The following is a 14,754-nucleotide window of genomic DNA, read 5'->3' as shown; positions in this document are numbered from 1 at the left end:
ATCGTCATTAGAAGGCCCTGAACGTTACAATTAACTATCATTTTTGCGTCGGATTCGAAAATCTAGACTCACAGGAGAACGACCATAAGGTGCCCGAGGCAGCAATAGACCCTTGGAGACAAGTCGGCTGGAGGACGATGTATTGAATCTCGACGCAATTTGAGAGTTCCATCGTCATTAGGAGGCCCTGAACGTTACAATTAACTATCATTTATGCGTCGGATTCGAAAATCTAGTCTTACAAGAGAACGGCCATAAGGTGCCCTAGGCAGCAATAGACCCTTGGAGACAAGACGGCTGGAGGCCGATGTATTGAATCTCGACGCAATTTGAGAGTTCCATCGCCAATAGGAGGTCCTGAACGTTACAATTAACTATGAGTTTTGCGTCGGATTCGAAAACGTAGAATCACCGGAGACGGACCATGTGGTGCCCGGGGCAGCAATATCCCCTTGTAGACAAGTCGGCTGGAGGTCGATGTATTTAATTTCGACGCAATTTGAGTGTTCCATCGTAATTAGGAAGCCCTGAACGTTACAATTAACAATCAGTTTCGCGTCGGATACGAAAATCTAGACTCACATGAGAGCGAACATAAGAGGCCGGAGGCAGTAATATCCCCATGGAGACAAGTCGGCTGGAGAACGATGTATTGAATCTCGACGCAATTTGAGTGTCCCATCGTCGTTAGAAGGCCCTATACGTTACAATTAACTATCATTTTTGCGTCGGATTCGATAATCTAAACTCACAGGAGAACGACCATAAGGTGCCCGAGGCAGCAACAGACCCTTGGAGACAAGGTGGCTGGTGGCCGATGTATTGAATCTCGACGCAATTTGAGTGTTCCATCGTCATTAGGAGGCCCTAAACGTTACAATTAAACATCATTTTTGCGTCGGATTCGATAATCTAGACTCACAGGAGAACGACCATACGGTGCCCGAGGCAGCAATACACCCTTGGAGACAAATCGGCTGAATGCCGATGTATTGAATCTCGACGCAATTTGAGTCTTCTATCGTCATTAGGAGGCGCTGAACGTTACAATTCACTATCATTTTTGCGTCGGATTCGAAAATCTAGACTCACAGGAGATTGATCATATTGTGCCAAAGACTGCAAAATCCCCTTCGATACAAGTCGACTGGAGGTCGATGTATTGACTCTCGACGCAATTTGAGTGTTCCATCGTCTTTAGGAGTCCCTGAACGTTACAATTAACCAACATTTTTGCGTCGGATTCGAAAATCTAGACTTACAAGAGAACGGCCATAAGGTGCCCGAGGCAGCAATAGACCCTTGGAGACAAGTCGGCTAGAGAACGATGTATTGAATCTCGACGAAATTTGAGTGTTCCATCGTCTTTAGGAGTCCCTGAACGTTACAATTAACTATCATTTATTCGTCGGATTCGAAAATCTACTCACAGAAGTAGTTCATACGGTGCTCGAGACAGCAATATCCCCTTGGAGACAAGTCCGCTGGAATCCGATGTATTGAATCTCGACGGAATTTGAGTGTTCCATCGTCTTTAGGAGTCCCTGAACGTTACAATTAACTATCATTTATGCGTCGGATTCGAAAACGTAGAATCACCGGAGAAGGACCATGTGGTGCCCGAGGCAGCGATATCCCCTTGTAGACAAGTCGGCTGGAGGACGATGTATTGAATCTCGACGCAATTTGAGTGGTCCATCGTCATTAGAAGGCCCTGAACGTTACAATTAACTATCTTTTTTGCATCGGATTTTAAAATCTAGACTCACAGGAGAACGACCATTAGGTGCCCGAGGCAGCAGTAGACCCTTGGAGACAAGTCGGCTGGAGAACGATGTATTGAATCTCGACGAAATTTGAGTGTTCCATCGTCTTTCGGAGTCCCTGAACGTTACAATTAACTATCATTTATGCGTCGGATTCGAAAATCTACTCACAGAAGTAGTTCATACGGTGCTCGAGACAGCAATATCCCCTTGGAAACAAGTCCGCTGGAGGCCGATGTATTGAATCTCGACGCAATTTGAGTGTTCCATCGTCTTTAGGAGTCCCTGAACGTTACAATTAACTATCATTTTTGCGTCGGATTCGAAAATCTAGACTCACCGGAGAACGACCATAAGGTGCCCGAGGCAGCAATAGACCCTTGGAGACAAGTCGGCTGGAGGACGATGTATTGAATCTCAACGCAATTTGAGTGTTCCATCGTCTTTAGGAGTCCCTGAACGTTACAATTAACTATCATTTATGCGTCGGATTCGAAAATCTACTCACAGAAGCAGCTCATACGGTGCTCGAGACAGCAATATCCCCTTGGAGACAAGTCCGCTGGAGGCCGATGTATTGAATCTCGACGCAATTTGAGTGTTCCATCGTCATTAGAAGGCCCTGAACGTTACAATTAACTATCATTTATGCGTCGGATTCGAAAATCTAGACTCACAGGAGAACGACCATAAGGTGCCCGAGGCAGCAATAGACCCTTGGAGACAAGTCGGCTGGAGGACGATGTATTGAATCTCGACGCAATTTGAGAGTTCCATCGTCATTAGGAGGCCCTGAACGCTACAATTAACTATCATTTTTGCGTCGGATTCGAAAATCTAGTCTTACAAGAGAACGGCCATAAGGTGCCCTAGGCAGCAATAGACCCTTGGAGACAAGTCGGCTGGAGGCCGATGTATTGAATCTCGACGCAATTTGAGAGTTCCATCGCCAAAAGGAGGTCCTGAACGTTACAATTAACTATGAGTTTTGCGTCGGATTCGAAAACGTAGAATCACCGGAGACGGACCATGTGGTGCCCGGGGCAGCAATATCCCCTTGTAGACAAGTCGGCTGGAGGTCGATGTATTGAATTTCGACGCAATTTGAGTGTTCCATCGTCATTAGGAGGCCCTATACGTTACAATTAACTATCATTTTTGCGTCGGATTCGATAATCTAAACTCACAGGAGAGCGACCATAAGGTGCCCGAGGCAGCAACAGACCCTTGGAGACAAGGTGGCTGGTGGCCGATGTATTGAATCTCGACGCAATTTGAGTGTTCCATCGTCATTAGGAGGCCCTAAACGTTACAATTAAACATCATTTTTGCGTCGGATTCGATAATCTAGACTCACAGGAGAACGTCCATACGGTGCCCGAGGCAGCAATACACCCTTGGAGACAAATCGGCTGAATGCCGATGTATTGAATCTCGACGCAATTTCAGTCTTCTATCGTCATTAGGAGGCGCTGAACGTTACAATTCACTATCATTTTTGCGTCGGATTCGAAAATCTAGACTCACAGGAGAAGGATCATATTGTGCCCGAGGCAGCAACAGACCCTTGGAAACAAGTCGGCTGGAGGCCTATGTATTGAATCTCGACGCAATTTGAGTGATCCATCGTCATTAGGAGGCCCTAAACGTAACAATTAACTATCATTTTTGCGTCGGATTCGATAATCTAAACTCACAGGAGAACGACCATAAGGTGCCCGAGGCAGCAACTGACCCTTGGAGACAAGTCGGCTGGAGACCGATGTATTGAATCTCGACGCAATTTGAGTGTTCCATCGTCATTAGGAGGCTCTGAACCTTACAATTAACTATCAGTTTCGCGTCGGATTCGAAAATCTAGACTCACAGGAGAAGGAACATATTGTGCCCGAGACTGCAATATCCCCTTGGATACAAGTCGACTGGAGGTCGATGTATTGTATCTCGACGCAATTTGAGTCTTCTATCGTCATTAGGAGGCGCTGAACGTTACAATTCACTATCATTTTTGCGTCGGATTCGAAAATCTAGACTCACAGGAGATTGATCATATTGTGCCCAAGACTGCAATATCCCCTTGGATACAAGTCGACTGGAGGTCGATGTATTGACTCTCGACGCAATTTGAGTGTTCCATCGTCTTTAGGAGTCCCTGAACGTAACAATTAACTATCATTTATGCGTCGGATTCGATAATCTAAACCCACAGGAGGACGACCATAAGGTGCCCGAGGCAGCAACAGACCCTTGGAGACAAGTCGGCTGGAGGCCGATGTATTGAATCTCGACGCAATTTGAGTGTAACATCGTCATTAGGAGGCCCTGAACCTTTCAATTAACTATCAGTTTCGCGTCGGATCCGAAAATCTAGACTCACAGGAGACGGACCACATGGAGCCCGAGGCAGCAATATCCCCTTGTAGACATGTCGGCTGGAGGAAGATGTATTGACTCTCGACGCAATTTGAGTGTTCCATAGTCATTAAGAGGCCCTGAGCATTACATTTAACTATCAGTTTTGCGTCGGATTCTAAAATGTTGACTCACAGGAGAACGACCATAAGGTGCCCGAGGCAGCAATAGACCCTTGGAGACAAGTCGGCTGGAGGACAATGTATTGAATCTCGACGCAATTTGAGAGTTCCATCGTCATTAGGAGGCCCTAAACCTTACAATTAACTATCAGTTTCGCGTCGGATTCGGATATCTACTCACAGGAGAAGTACATACGGTGCTCGAGACAGCAATATACCCTTGAAGACAAGTCGGCTGGAGGCCGATGTATTGAATCTCGACGCAATTTGAGTGTTCCATCGCCATTACAAGGCCCTGAACGTTAGAATTAACTATCATTTTTGCGTCGGATTCGATAATCTAAACTCACAGGAGAACGAAAAAAAGGTGCCCGAGGCAGCAATAGACCTTTGGAGACAAGTCGCCTGGAGGACGATGTATTAAATCTCGACGCAATTTGAGAGTTCCATCGTCATTAGGAAGCCCTGAACGTTACAATTAACAATCAGTTTCGCGTCGGATTCGAAAATCTACTCACAGGAGAAGTTCATACGGTGCTCGAGACAGCAATATACCCCTTGGAGACAAGTCGGCTGGAGGCCGATGTATTGAATCTCGACACAATTTGAGTGTTCCATCGTCATTAGGAGGCCCTAAACGTTACAATTAACTATCATTTTTGCGTCGTATTCGAAAATCTAGACTTACAAGAGAACGACCATAAGGTGCCCGAGGCAGCATTAGACCCTTGGAGACAAGTCGGCTGGAGAACGATGTATTGAATCTCGACGCAATTTGAGTGTTCCATCGTCATTAGGAGGCCCTAAACGTTACAATTAACTATCATTTTTGCGTCGGATTCGATAATCTAGACTTACAAGAGAACGACCATAAGGTGCTCGAGGCAGCAACAGACCCTTGGAGACAAGCTGGCTGGAGGCCGATGTATTGAATCTCGCGGCAATTTGAGTGTTCCATCGTCATTAGGAGGCCCTAAACATTACAATTAACTATCAGTTTCGCGTCGGATAGTAAAATCTACTCACAGGAGAAGTTCATACGGTGCTCGAGACAGCAATATACCCCTTGGAGACAAATCGACTGGAGGCCGATGTATTGAATATCGACGCAATATGAGTGTTCCATCGACATTAGGTCGCCCTGAACGTTATAATGAACTATCAGTTTTGCGTCGGATTCAAAAATGTAGACTTACGAGAGAACGACCATAAGGTGCCCGAGGCAGCATTAGACCCTTGGAGACAAGTCGGCTGGAGGACGATGCATTCGATCGCGACGCAATTTGAGTGTTCCATCGTCATTAGGAGGCTTTGAATGTTACAATTAACTATCAGTTTTTCGTCGGATTCGAAAATCTAGACTCACAGGAGGAGTATCATATTGTGCCCGAGACAGCAATATCCCCTTGGAGACAAGTCGGCTGGAGGCCGATGTATTGAATCTCGACGCAATTTGAGTGTTCCATCGTCATTAGGAGGCCCTAAACATTACAATTAACTATCATTTTTGCGTCGGATTCGATAATCTCAACTCACAGGAGAACGACCATAAGGTGCCCGAGGCAGCAACAGAGTCTTGGAGACAAGTCGGCGGAGGCCGATGTATTGAATCTCGACGCAATTTGAGTGTTCCATCGTCATTAGAAGGCCCTGAACGCTACAACTAACTATCATTTTTGCGTCGGATTCGATAATCTAGACTTACAAGAGAACGACCATAAGGTGCCCGAGACTGCAATATCCCCTTGGATACAAGTCGACTGGAGGTCGATGTATTGAATCTCGACGCAATTTGAGTGTAACATCGTCATTATCAGTTTTGCGTCGGATTCTAAAATGTTGACTCACAGGAGAACGTCCATAAGGTGCCCGAGGCAGCAACAGACCCTTGGAGACAAGTCGGCTGGAGGCCGATGTATTGAATCTCGACGCAATTTGAGTGTTCCATCGTCATTACAAGGCCCTGAACGTTACAATTAACTATGAGTTTTGCGTCGGATTCGAAAATCTAGACTCACAGGAGAACGACCATAAGGTGCCCGAGGCAGCAACAGACCCTTGGAGACAAGTCGGCTGGAGGCCGATGTATTGAATCTCGACGCAATTTGAGTGTTCCATCGTCATTAGGAGGCCCTAAACCTTACAACTAACTATCATTTTTGCGTCGGATTCGATAATCTACACTCACAGGAGCACGACCATAAGGTGCCCGAGGCAGCAACAGACCCTTGGAGACAAGTCGGCGGCAAACCGATGTATTGATTCTTGACGCAATTTGAGTGTTCCATCGTCATTAGGAGGCCCTGAACGTTACAATTCACTATCATTTTTGCGTCGGATTCGAAAATCTGGACTCACAGGATAAGGACCACGTGGTGCCCGAGGCAGCAATAGACCCTTGGAGACCAGTCGGCTGGAGGACGATGTATTGAATCTCGTCGCAATTTGAGTGTTCCATCGTCATTAGAAGGCCCTGAACGTTACAATTAACTATCATTTTTGCGTCGGATTCGAAAATCTAGACTCACAGGAGAACGACCATAAGGTGCCCGAGGCAGCAATAGACCCTTGGAGACAAGTCGGCTGGAGGCCGATGTATTGAATCTCGACGCAATTTGAGTGTTCCATCGTCATTAGGAGGCCCTAAACGTTACAATTAACTATCATTTTTTGGTCGGATTCGATAATCTAGACTTACATGAGAACGACCATAAGGTGCTCGAGGCAGCAACAGACCCTTGGAGACAAGCCGGCTGGAGGCCGATGTATTGAATCTCGCGGCAATTTGAGTGTTCCATCGTCATTAGGAGGCCCTAAACCTTACAATTAATTATCAGTTTCGCGCCCGATTCGAAAATCTACTCACAGGAGAAGTTCATACGGTGCTCGAGACAGCAATATACCCCTTGGAGATAAATCGACTGGAGGCCGATGTATTGAATATCGACGCAATTTGAGTGTTCCATCGTCATTAGGTCGACCTGAACGTTATAATGAACTATCAGTTTTGCGTCGGATTCAAAAATCTAGACTTACGAGAGAACGACCATAAGGTGCAAGAGGCAGCAATAGACCCTTGGAGACAAGTCGGCTGGAGGCCGATGTATTGAATCTCGACGCAATTTGAGTGTTCCATCGTCATTATGAGGCCCTGAACGTTACAATTAACTATCAGTTTCGCGTCGGATTCGAAAATCTAGACTCACAGGAGACGGACCACATGGAGCCCGAGGCAGCGGTATCCCCTTTTAGACAAGTCGGCTGGAGGTCGATGTATTGAATCTCGACTCAATTTGAGTGTTCCATCGTCATTAGGAGGCCCTGAACCTTTCAATTAACTATCAGTTTCGCGTCGGATTCGAAAATCTAGACTCACAGGAGACGGACCACATGGAGCCCGAGGCAGCAATATCCCCTTGTAGACAAGTCGGCTGGAGGAAGATGTATTGACTCTCGACTCAATTTGAGTGTTCAATCGTAATTCGGAGGCCCTGAACGTTACAATTAACTATCAGTTTCGCGTCGGATTCTAAAATGTTGACTCACAGGGGAACGACCATACGGTGCCCGAGGCAGCAATAGACCCTTGGGGACAAGTCAGCTGGAGGCCGATGTATTGAATCTCGACGCAATTTGAATGTTCCATCGGCATTAGGAGGCCCTGAACGTTGCAATTAACTATCAGTTTTGCGTCGGATTCTAAAATGTTGACTCACAGGAGAACGACCATAAGGTGCCCGAGGCAGCAACAGACCCTTGGAGACAAGTTGGCTGGAGGCCGATGTATTGAATCTCGACGCAATTTGAGTGTTCCATCGCCATTACAGGGCCCTGAACGTTACAATTAACTATGAGTTTTGCGTCGGATTCGAAAATCTAGACTCACAGGAGAACGACCATAAGGTGCCCGAGGCAGCAACAGAATCTTGGAGACAAGTCGGCTGGAGGCCGATGTATTGAATCTCGACGCAATTTGAGTGTTCCATCGTCATGAGGAAGTCCTAAACGTTACAATTAACTATCATTTTTTTGTCGGATTCGATAATCTAAACTCACAGGAGAACGACCATAAGGTGCCTGAGGCTGCAACAGACCCTTGGAGACAAGTCGGCGGGAAACCGATGTATTGATTCTTGACGCAATTTGAGTGTTCCATCTTCATTAGGAGGCCCTGAACGTTACAATTCACTATCATTTTTGCGTCGGATTCGAAAATCTAGACTCACAGGAGAAGGACCATGTGGTGCCCGAGACAGCAATATCCCCTTGGAGACAAGTCCGCTGGAGGCCGACGTATTGAATCTCGACGCAATTTGAGTGTTCCATCGTCATTAGGAGGCCCTGAACCTTACAATTAACTATCAGTTTCGCGTCGGATTCGAAAATCTAGACTCACAGGAGACGGACCACATGGAGCCCGAGGCAGCAATATCCCCTTGTAGACCAGTCGGCTGGAGGAAGATGTATTGACTCTCGACGCAATTTGAGTGTTCCATCGTCATTAAGAGGCCCTGAGCATTACATTTAACTATCAGTTCTGCGTCGGATTCTAAAATATTGACTCACAGGAGAACGACCATAAGGTGCCCGTGGCAGCAACAGACCCTTGGAGACAAGTCGGCTGGAGGCCGATGTATTGAATCTCGACCCAATTTGAGTGTTCCATCGTCATAACAAGGCCCTGAACGTTACAATTAACTATGAGTTTTGCGTCGGATTCGAAAATCTAGACTCACAGGAGAACGACCATAAGGTGCCCGAGGCAGCAACAGACCCTTGGAGACAAGTCGTTTGGAGGGCGATGTATTGAATCTCGACGCAATTTGAGTTTTCCATCGTCATTAGGAGGCCCTAAACCTTGCAATTAGCTATCATTTTTGCGTCGGATTCGATAATCTAAACTCACAGGAGAACGACCATAAGGTGCAAGAGGCAGCAATAGACCCTAAGAGACAAGTCGGCTGGAGGCCGATGTATTGAATCTCGACGCAATTTGAGTGTTCCATCGTCATTAGGAGGCCCTGAACGTTACAATTAACTATCAGTTTCGCGTCGGATTCGAAAATCTAGACTCACAGGAGACGGACCACATGGAGCCCGAGGCAGCGATATCCCCTTGGAGACAAGTCGGCTGGAGGCCGATGTATTGAATCTCGACGCAATTTGAGTGTTCCATCGTCATTACAAGGCCCTGAACGTTACAATTAACTATGAGTTTTGCGTCGGATTCGAAAATCTAGACTCACAGGAGAACGACCATAAGGTGCCCGAGGCAGCAACAGACCCTTGGAGACAAGTCGGCTGGAGGCCGATGTATTGAATCTCGACGCAATTTGAGTGTTCCATCGTCATTAGGAGGCCCTAAACCTTACAATTAACTATCATTTTTGCGTCGGATTCGATAATCTACACTCACAGGAGCACGACCATAAGGTGCCCGAGGCAGCAACAGACCCTTAGAGACAAGTCGGCGGCAAACCGATGTATTGATTCTTGACGCAATTTGAGTGTTCCATCGTCATTAGGAGGCCCTGAACGTTACAATTCACTATCATTTTTGCGTCGGATTCGAAAATCTGGACTCACAGGATAAGGACCACGTGGTGCCCGAGGCAGCAATAGACCCTTGGAGACCAGTCGGCTGGAGGACGATGTATTGAATCTCGTCGCAATTTGAGTGTTCCATCGTCATTAGAAGGCCCTGAACGTTACAATTAACTATCATTTTTGCGTCGGATTCGAAAATCTAGACTCACAGGAAAACGACCATAAGGTGCCCGAGGCAGCAATAGACCCTTGGAGACAAGTCGGCTGGAGGACGATGTATTGAATCTCGACGCAATTTGAGAGTTCCACCGTCATTAGGAGGCCCTAAACCTTACAATTAACTATCAGTTTCGCGTCGGGTTCGGATATCTACTCACAGGAGAAGTTCTTACGGTGCTCGAGACAGCAATATACCCTTGGAGACAAGTCGGCTGGAGGCCGATGTATTGAATCTCGACGCAATTTGAGTGTTCCATCGTCATTACAAGGCCCTGAACGTTACAATTAACTATCATCTTTGCGTCGGATTCCAAAATCTAGACTTACAAGAGAACGACCATAAGGTGCCCGAGGCAGCATTAGACCCTTGGAGACAAGTCGGCTGGAGGCCGATGTATTGAATCTCGACGCAATTTGAGTGTTCCATCGTCATTAGGAGGCCCTAAACGTTACAATTAACTATCATTTTTTGGTCGGATCGATAATCTAGACTTACATGAGAACGACCATAAGGTGCTCGAGGCAGCAACAGACCCTTGGAGACAAGCCGGCTCGAGGCCGATGTATTGAATCTCGCGGCAATTTGAGTGTTCCATCGTCATTAGGAGGCCCTAAACCTTACAATTAACTATCAGTTTCGCGCCGGATTCGAAAATCTACTCACAGGAGAAGTTCATACGGTGCTCGAGACAGCAATATACCCCTTGGAGATAAATCGACTGGAGGCCGATGTATTGAATATCGACGCAATTTGAGTGTTCCATCGTCATTAGGTCGACCTGAACGTTATAATGAACTATCAGTTTTGCGTCGGATTCAAAAATCTAGACTTAGGAGAGAACGACCATAAGGTGCCCGAGGCAGCATTAGACCCTTGGAGGCAAGTCGGCTGGAGGCCGATGTATTGAATCTCGACGCAATTTGAGTGTTCCATCGTCATGAGGAAGCCCTAAACGTTACAATTAACTATCATTTTTTCGTCGGATTCGATAATCTAAACTTACAGGAGAACGACCATAAGGTGCAAGAGGCAGCAATAGACCCTTGGAGACAAGTCGGCTGGAGGCCGATGTATTGAATCTCGACGCAATTTGAGTGTTCCATCGTCATTAGGAGGCCCTGAACGTTACAATTAACTATCAGTTTCGCGTCGGATTCGAAAATCTAGACTCACAGGAGACGGACCACATGGAGCCCGAGGCAGCGATATCCCCTTTTAGACAAGTCGGCTGGAGGTCGATGTATTGAATCTCGACTCAATTTGAGTGTTCCATCGTCATTAGGAGGCCCTGAACCTTTCAATTAACTATCAGTTTCGCGTCGGATTCGAAAATCTAGACTCACAGGAGACGGACCACATGGAGCCCGAGGCAGCAATATCCCCTTGTAGACAAGTCGGCTGGAGGAAGATGTATTGACTCTCGACGCAATTTGAGTGTTCCATCGTCATTAAGAGGCCCTGAGCATTACATTTAACTATCAGTTTTGCGTCGGATTCTAAAATGTTGACTCACAGGAGAACGACCATAAGATGCCCGAGGCAGCAACAGACCCTTGGAGACAAGTTGCCTGGAGGCCGATGTATTGAATCTCGACGCAATTTGAGTGTTCCATCGTCATTAGGAAGCCCTGAACGTTACAATTAACAATCAGTTTCGCGTCGGATTCGAAAATCTAGACTCACATGAGAGCGAACATAAGAGGCCGGAGACAGTAATATCCTAATGGAGACAAGTCGGCTGGAGGACGATGTATTGAATCTCAACGCAATTTGAGTGTTCCATCGTCATTACAAGGCCCTGAACGTTACAATTAACTATCATTTTAGCGTCGGATTCGAATATCTACTCACAGGAGAAGTTCATACGGTGCTCGAGACAGCAATATACCCCTTGGAGACAAGTCGGCTGGAGGCCGATGTATTGAATCTCGACGCAATTTGAGTGTTCCATCGTCATTAGGAGGCCCTGAACGTAACAATTAACTATCAGTTTCGCGTTGGATTCTGAAATGTTGACTCACAGGGGAACGACCATACGGTGCCCGAGGCACCAATAGACCCTTGGAGACAAGTCGGCTGGAGGCCGATGTATTGAATCTCGACGCAATTTGAGTGTTCCATCGGCATTAGGAGGCCCTGAACGTTGCAATTAACTATCAGTTTTGCGTCGGATTCTGAAATGTTGACTAACAGGAGAACGACCATAAGGTGCCCGAGGCAGCAACAGACCCTTGGAGACAAGTTGGCTGGAGGCCGATGTATTGAATCTCGACGCAATTTGAGTGTTCCATCGTCATTACAAGGCCCTGAACGTTACAACTAACTATGAGTTTTGCGTCGGATTCGAAAATCTAGACTCACAGGAGAACGACCATAAGGTGCCCGAGGCAGCAACAGACCCTTGGAGACGAGTCGGCTGGAGGCCGATGTATTGAATCTCGAAGCAATTTGAGTGTTCCGTCGTCATTAGGAGGCCCTAAACGTTACAATTAACTATCATTTTTTCGTCGGATTCGATAATCTAAACTCACAGGAGAACGACCATAAGGTGCCCGAGGCTGCAACAGACCCTTGGAGACAAGTCGGCGGGAAACCGATGTATTGATTCTTGACGCAATTTGAGTGTTCCACCTACATTAGGAGGCCCTGAACGTTACAATTCACTATCATTTTTGCGTCGGATTCGAAAATCTAGACTCACAGGGAAGGACCATGTGGTGCCCGAGACAGCAATATCCCCTTGGAGACAAGTCCGCTGGAGGCCGATGTATTGAATCTCGACTCAATTTGAGTGTTCCATCGTCATTAGGAGGCCCTGAACCTTACAATTAACTATTAGTTTCGCGTCGGATTCGAAAATCTAGACTCACAGAAGACGGACCACATGGAGCCCGAGGCAGCAATATCCCCTTGTAGACCAGTCGGCTGGAGGAAGATGTATTGACTCTCGACGCAATTTGAGTGTTCCATCGTCATTAAGAGGCCCTGAGCATTACATTTAACTATCAGTTCTGCGTCGGATTCTAAAATATTGACTCACTGGAGAACGACCATAAGGTGCCCGAGGCAGCAACAGACACTTGGAGACAAGTCGGCTGGAGGCCGATGTATTGAATCTCGACGCAATTTGAGTGTTCCATCGTCATTACAAGGCCCTGAACGTTACAATTAACTATGAGTTTTGCGTCGGATTCGAAAATCTAGACTCGCAGGAGAACGACCATAAGGTGCCCGAGGCAGCAACAGACCCTTGGAGACAAGTCGTTTGGAGGGCGATGTATTGAATCTCGACGCAATTTGAGTTTTCCATCGTCATTAGGAGGCCCTAAACCTTGCAATTAGCTATCATTTTTGCGTCGGATTCGATAATCGAAACTCACAGGAGAACGACCATAAGGTGCCCGAGGCAACAATAGACCCTTGGAGACAAGTTGGCTGGAGGCCGATGTATTGAATCTCGACGCAATTTGAGTGTTCCATCGTCATTAGGAGGCCCTGAACGTTACAATTAACTATCAGTTTCGCGTCGGATTCGAAAATCCAGACTCACAGGAGACGGACCACATGGAGCCCGAGGCAGCAATATCCCCTTGGAGACAAGTCGGCTGGAGGTCGATGTATTGAATCTCGACTCAATTTGAGTGTTCCATCGACATTAGGTGGCGCTGTACGTTACAATTAACTATCAGTTTTGCGTCGGATTCTAAAATGTTGACTCACAGGGGAACGACCATACGGTGCCCGAGGCAGCAATAGACCCTTGGAGACAAGTCGGCTGGAGGCCGATGTATTGAATCTCGACGCAATTTGAGTGTTCCATCGGCATTAGGAGGCCCTGAACGTTACAATTCACTATCATTTTCGCGTCGGATTCGAAAATCTACTAACAGGAGAAGGATCATATGGTGCACGAGACTGCAATATCCCCTTGGATAGAAGTCGACTGGAGGTCGATGTATTGAATCGCGACGCAATTTGAGAGTTCCATCGTCATTAGCAGGCCCTAAACCTTACAATTAACTATCAGTTTCGCGTCGGATTCGGATATCTACTCACAGGAGAAGTTCATACAGTGCCCGAGACAGCAATATACCCTTGGAGACAAGTCGGCTGGAGGCCGATGTATTGAATCTCGACGCAATTTGAGTGTTCCATCGTCATTACAAGGCCCTGAACGTTACAATTAACTATCATTTTTGCGTCGGATTCGATAATCTAAACTCACAGGAGGACGACCATAAAGTGCCCAAGTCAGCAATAGACCCTTGGAGACAAGTCGCCTGGAGGACGATGTATTGAATCTCGACGCAATTTGAGTGTCCCATCGTCACTAGGAGGCCCTAAACGTTACAATTAACTATCATTTTTGCGTCGGATTCGATAATCTAAACTCACAGGAGAACGACCATAAGGTGCCCGAGGCAGCAACAGACCCTTGGAGACAAGTCGGCTGGAGGCCAATGTATTGAATCTCGACGCAATTTGAGTGTTCCATCGTCATTAGGAGGCCCCGAACGTTACAATTAACTATCAGTTTCGCGTCGGATTCTAAAATGGTGACTCACAGGGGAACGACCATACGGTGCCCGAGGCAGCAATAGACCCTTGGAGACAAGTCGGCTGGAGGCCGATGTATTGAATCTCGACGCAATTTGAGTGTTCCATCGGCATTAGGAGGCCCTGAACG

Source organism: Schistocerca americana, chromosome 5 (assembly GCF_021461395.2).
Source record: "Schistocerca americana isolate TAMUIC-IGC-003095 chromosome 5, iqSchAmer2.1, whole genome shotgun sequence".
NCBI classification, from domain to species: domain Eukaryota; kingdom Metazoa; phylum Arthropoda; class Insecta; order Orthoptera; family Acrididae; genus Schistocerca; species Schistocerca americana.
Note: the sequence above shows the minus strand (reverse complement) of the source record.